We start from the raw sequence: 6,528 nt of genomic DNA, 5'->3' as shown, positions 1-6,528 counted from the left end.
GCAGATTTTTAAACTGCCAAAAATGAAACCCTGAGTATTTATTTGTCTCTTATCTTCATCGAGTCTGGCAAAGAAGAGTTGTGAACCACAATGATTCTTTTTACCAAGGGGAAATGAGCTTGTAAGAAATACAAGTTCCTTTACAAGTTCACAAGGTGTTGATTTTGTTGGGTTTACCAGTTTTTAAATGTGGAAATCTCTTTTCTAAGAAAGTGACCTGCAGTAGCCTTTCAGCTGGGTCCTTAGCTGCTGCTTGGTACAGCCTGTGTGCACTCTCAAGAGGACATGTGAGCTTTGTTTAGTTCTTTCTTATCTGTGGGTCCAATTTTAAAAATAGAGAACAAGTGACTTCCTCTTATGGTAAGATGATTCAGCCAGTTGTATTTGAGTTTTATTGGACTCAGAAATGCAAACCTCTTATTTAATAATACTTTTCGCTATTTTTAGAGCTGTATGTAAGAATGAAGTTTGCCTTTTGTGCTGGAGTGAAACTCCCCTGCTCCTAGAGGCATTATCTCTGCCTGTCAGCAGGTGCTCAGTAAGTGGATCCACTTCCTCCCATTTCAGGCTACAGCATGAAAATGTAGTAGCGCTCGCTGCTGTTGACCACGATCTGCTGTGTGCAGTCCAAAGGGAGGAGATGGAGCACCGCTCCATGGCGCTCGTCATGGCCTCCTGTGTACCGGGAGCATCTCCACCTCTGCATTGTTAAGGCTACAGATAATTTGATGTGGCTCTGTGTCCACGGTCCCAATGGGGAGAGAATTTTTATACAACTGGTAAGTATGGAGTGAGGGTTAATTTGGCAATGGTGGCTCCTTTGTAACCCCACAGGGTCCCAGGGCAAATTGGAAGGGAGATGATGAGAGTAACTCTGTTACGGCAGAGTTACAAGCAGTTATGGAAGAATCAGTATGAACTCTTTGCAGGTAAAAATTTCTTCTCAAAGGACACAACAAAGCTCTTCAGCTCCTGAAGGTGCCTTTCTCAGGAAGGACGTAAAGCTATGCCATACAGAGAGAAAATGCCTACGCTGCGAGCACGTAAGGTCAGAAACCGGTTAGAGTTGATGAGCGGTGTGGCAAGTTGTTACCATGGGGGCAGATCCTGCTTTCAGTTCTGGCTGAGCTGTGTTGACTGAGGGCAGGTTTTGTCCCTGGCTTATTGCAGCATTCTGCATTTTCTTTACATAACCATAAAGAAGATTAACATTATTTCTGTGCCCTAAACCTCCTTAAGCATTGAGCAATGACTAGCGGAAGTGTTCTAGCAGCTTTTTGCATGATGAAACCTGAAAGGAAGAGGGATCCAAAATGACAGTGCATTTCAGGCAGATGGCAAAATACATTCCATCAACCAAGGGAGAAGAATTACGAAGAGTGAATGAAGACTCAGAGTGAAACTCCAGAGTGCAAGTCCTGAAAGGTAAATGACCTGCAGCCACTGTGATCTTAAGGCAGAGTAAGCACCTAGGAAATCACTTGCAAATTAAGTTTTGAGTAGTTCCTGTACTGCTTGTTATAGCCCTTTGAGTCTGGTGGTTCAGCCAGTTTTCCATCTACCTATTCACCCTGTATTTCACCAGTTTGGATTTAAGTTAACAGATGTTGTCAGAGGCCCTGCTAAGGTCGGGATAAACACCATCCACTACTCCTCCCTTAGCTACAGAGCCAGTTATCAGAGCTGTCAGATCTGTCGGACGCCATTTGCCCTTGGTGAAGCCATGCTGTTCTAATCACTGCTTTGGCCTTCCTGTGCCTTCCAGTAAGACTTGCTCTGTAGCCACCCTGGCACTGTGGTGAGGCTGACCAGCCTGCAGTACCCTGCAGGCATCTTCTGGAGGATAGGTGCAGAGTTTACGTGTCTCCTACCATCAGGAACCTTCCTTGGTGGCCATGACCTGCCAGGGGTCAGCTCCATCCTCACCCCCAGACAGCATGTCTGGTCCCGCATCATGTGTGCCCAGACAGCTCTAGGGCTCCTTAACTGTGTCCAGTGGGGAATGCTTCGCTCTAATAACTTGGGCTTCTGGACTTGAGCAGCTGAAAGTGAGAAGTGAGAACCTGAGGCAACAGAGATACTGACTACTCTAGCCTTTTCTGTGTCTTCTGTCACTAGGGATCATGTGATGAGGTGCATCAAGGCAAGTGGTCCAGAGTTTTGGCCAGGGATTGCTGGAAGCAGAGGAAGGCAAGCCTTGTACCAGCAAGGGAAAATGTGTTGCTAGCCCGGGAATGCAAAGAGAGGTGTTTTGCACAGTAAATGGCATGAGGTTTAACAAGGCCAAGGCCGGGTCCTGCACTTGGGGTGCAACAACCCTGTGTAGCTACAGACTGGGAGAAGTCTGGCTGGAAAGCTGCCTGGAGGAGAAAGACCTGGGGGTGTTGGTTGACAGCGACTGAACATGAGCCAGCAGTGGCCCAGGTGGCCAAGAAGGCCAATGGCATCTTGGCTTGTATAAGTTTGGATAGATCCACCTCTTTCCAGGACAATCCCTAGCAGTCCCATCAGCTACTTCTCTGTACCTTCTTACTAGAAAGGCTATTCTGTTTCAACATTTCAGGCTGATGGATACACTGGAGGAGTGTAACCTCTTGCAGGGGCAAGTTGAGAGGTTTTGCTCAGTTCTGTGTTTAATTTCTGTTGAGTTGCTAGTCACTTAAGAAATGCTCCACAATGGGATAATCCAATTTAAAATCTTAACCCAGGTATACAGGTTTGTGGTTGCTCAGTAGCTTGGAGACCAGCCTGCCATCTGTGTCATGCTCCCTTTTCTGAAGGGGTTGTATTACATCTATAAAAGGCTGTGAATCTTTCACAACCCAGACGTAGCCAGATATACAAATTATCGAGTTGTCTCTGTTGTGATCTGTTTATTTACTTGTTATATAATGGGTTTTTTCTTGTTTGTTATATGTGGAGAGTTGTTGATGTCACTTAATAACAGACAACAAGATTTCCCGTGGAACACGTAGGAAGTACAAGGATTTTCATCAGTAATTTAAAACTAAGAGGAAAAGGCACTACTTTTTAAGAAAGGCTTTTTAGGTCATCATTGCAGAGCTGCACAGTGGGTACGGAGAATGCTCTTTTGAAGCCAGCTCTGGGGCTTGTGACAAGATTGGTGCTGAACAACACAAACCACCTCATGGATGCCTTTTCCTCTTTCCCACCAAGTACATTGCTGTTAGTATCTGACCCTGGCGAAGCAGAGGCTTTAGCAAAGGACTTACCTTTCATGAGAAGCACATTGCTGAGCTAACAATATGCCTACATACTCCAAGAGTGAAGCACATTTTCTTTAGTGGAAAGGACAAGAGGGGAAAGCTCCAACATAACCAAACAAGAACCCCGTGGTCAGAGAAACTCCCAACCTTGTAACCTAGTACTAGGGGAACTACAATTCAAAGTCTGATAACCTGCTTTCTTTTCTGGCGGATACATTTTTTTTAAAATTCCAATTGATACGTCTTTCAGTTTGGGGTATTTCCTGGCAGCCTGTTTTTAATTCCCCGTGATCTGGAAAGCAGTCTGCTCTACATTACCTGCCCACCCTTCCCAAATTCCTCCTCTCCAGTGTGGGAAGCTCGCAGACAGGGTCTTGTGGCCAGAGGTCCCGTGCTAGGCTAAGGCTCAAAGTTGGTTGATGATCTGCTGGGAAAGGTGATGAATATCAAAGCTGAAATCAAACCTTTTCCTTATGGGATCACTTCAGAAACCTTCCAGCCTCTCTAGCCATTGTGTGCACAAAGTGTAGAGCTGACAGCTGGAGGCTGTGGCTGTTTCAGCTTTTTTCAATTAATCCACGTTACTACATATGAGTTGACACCCCAACTGTCTCTGGCATTTTATGGGTATTTGTTGGTCACCTCCAACTGAGACCTACATGAGATGGGAAAACCCTTCAGTCCTGCAGTTCTCACACCTTTTGAGGATTAGGATTTGATTCTGATACCACATGAAAGCTGTGATATGGAGAACGATGGAGCAAAAACCCCTCAGACAAATAAATACTAAGTTTGCTATGAGACAGTTTTAAAAAATCATTTCCAGCTTCCACCAGGAATGAATGCATTGTAGATGCTATAAACATCTTTTATACCAAATACTGCTGCACTTTGCTCTGATGGGGTGAGAGCAGGACATCTGGGGGCCTCACAAAAGCTGTGTGATCTTAAGGTCTCTGTTTTCAGCTGCTTTTCTCGCATGTGCTGGGACCTGGCGGGGAGAGGGGCAGCAGGCAGAGAGTTGCCCACGCAAACAGCTCTGCTGCCAGACCTAGAGAGGAGCTTTAGGCAAACATCACAGTGTACAGGAGGCTCCCTTAGCACACAGATACAGTTACAGAGCACTCCATGGTGTATTCCAGCCTGGGAAATGATTGCAGTATTAATTTTAAGCTGTTTGGTGACAGTTCACTAGCTGCGGTTGTACTTCAGCTCTTTGTCCATTTCCTCTGTATCAACTAACAAACCCAAAATTAATCTTGACACAACAATAACAGCTCATTTCCCTCCCATGGCTCTGCAGGCACTGCCTCTGTGTGGTGCTTTCCCCTCTCTGCAGCTGGATATGACCCATCAGGATGGGCACAGGAGACCCCTGTTGCCTATACCCCGTAACAACAACACGAGATGCTCACCCCACATGGTTTTGTCATGTGTTTCTTTGACTTCTTCAGCTCTTACAAAATCTGGAAATGAAGACTCTTCTATTGAGCTTCGCCTATATTCTCAGTGTGTATTTCCCAGTTTTCCAGAACTGACAGCAGTCTGGACAGGGAGAGAAATATTTTTGAATTTTCACCTTTTATTAAAAAAAAAACCAACAAACAACTTCTTGCTGTTAGTGATGGGTCTTAACTCAGACCCTGACACGCCATATCCATGGAAGTGGATGCAATGCAGCATCATATAATGCAATCTCCTGAACTGCTTTGATACCAACAGATTAGTGATTCCGGATTTAGACTGCTGCAACAAATACCAGAGTTGAGCTTACACGTTCCTTAAGGTATATATCCTGTAGCTATATTATATATGTGTGGGTTTGTAAAGTAAATATTGAAGCCCAAGCCTGGCCCTTAGGCAGGGAGCTTTGTGGAGAGTGTTCTTTCAGTCGAATTAGCAGAGGTGGTGAAAGCTCTTGCTTGAGTTGGCACAAGCAGAGCTTGCACACCTGAGAGAGGATAAGGAAGCTCAAATGGAATTAGCATTAATGGTAAACGGAGTTAACTCCAGCTGGAGGCCAGTTACAACTGGTGTCCCCAGGGCTCAGTGCTGGGTCCAGCCCTGTTCAGTGTCTTTATCAATGACCTGGATGAAGGCATTGAGTGCACCCTTAGCAAGTTTGCAGATGATACTAAGCTGGGTGGAAGTGTTGATCTGCTGGAGGGTAGGGAGGCTCCAAAGGGATCTGAACAGGCTGGACCGCTGGGCTGAGTCCAATGGCATGAGGTTTAACAAGGCCAAATGCTGGGTCCTGCACTTGGGGCACAACAACCCTGAGCAGTGCTACAGACTAGGAGAAGTCTGTCTAGAAAGCTGCCTGGAGGAGAGGGACCTGGGGGTGTTGGTTGACAGCGACTGAACATGAGCCAGCAGTGGCCCAGGTGGCCAAGAAGGCCAATGGCATCTTGGCTTGGATCAGAAACGGCGTGACCAGCAGGTCCAGGGAGGTTCTTCTCCCTCTGGACTCGGCACTGGTGAGACCGCTCCTCGAATCCTGTGTTCAGTTCTGGGCCCCTCACCACAAGAAGGATGCTGAGGCTCTGGAGCGAGTCCAGAGAAGAGCAACAAAGCTGGTGAAGGGGGCTGGAGAGCAGGTCTTATGAGGAGCGGCTGTGAGAGCTGGGGGTGTTTAGCCTGGAGAAGAGGAGGCTGAGGGGAGACCTCATTGCTCTCTACAACTACCTGAAAGGAGGTTGTGGAGAGGAGGGAGCTGGGCTCTTCTCCCAAATGACAGGGGACAGGACAAGAGGGAATGGCCTCAAGCTCCACCAGGGGAGGTTCAGGCTGGACATTAGGAAAAAATTCTTCACAGAAAGGGTCATTGGGCACTGGCAGAGGCTGCCCAGGGAGGGGGTTGAGTCACCTTCCCCGGAGGTGTTTAAGGGATGGGTGGACAAGATGCTAAGGGGCATGGTTTAGTGATTGATAGGAATGGTTGGACTCAATGATCCGGTGGGTCTTTTCCTACCTGGTGATTCTATGATTAATGTAATAATGGTAATTAATGTATATAATGGTGATATCCTGGTGTTTCGAGCAGTGTCTCTGCGTCCCTGAGGCTGGATTGTTACACCCAGAGCAACCAGTGACCTGCAGCAAGAACAGGGGAGGGACAGGAGGGAAAACCAGTGGTGTCCGCAAGGGCATCAGTAAAGGAACGACCACAGGATAATTAACGCACTTGGTGGAGGAAGCCAGGAAATGATTGTACATATCCCACAGCCACTCCTCGTTAGTATAGTGGTGAGTATCCCCGCCTGTCACGCGGGAGACCGGGGTTCGATTCCCCGACGGGGAG

At 47.0% G+C, this 6,528-nt stretch overlaps 1 non-coding gene across 1 annotated transcript; it reads left to right on the top strand.

The window, feature by feature from the left end:
• Positions 1-6,456: 6,456 nt before the first annotated feature.
• TRNAD-GUC (transfer RNA aspartic acid (anticodon GUC)) lies at positions 6,457-6,528 on the top strand. Its single transcript has one exon. It is a non-coding gene; the product is annotated as a tRNA-Asp (tRNA).

The sequence above is a fragment of the Phaenicophaeus curvirostris genome, chromosome 15, assembly GCF_032191515.1.
Source record: "Phaenicophaeus curvirostris isolate KB17595 chromosome 15, BPBGC_Pcur_1.0, whole genome shotgun sequence".
Lineage (NCBI taxonomy): Eukaryota > Metazoa > Chordata > Aves > Cuculiformes > Cuculidae > Phaenicophaeus > Phaenicophaeus curvirostris.
This window is presented reverse-complemented; position numbering and strand designations above follow the sequence as displayed.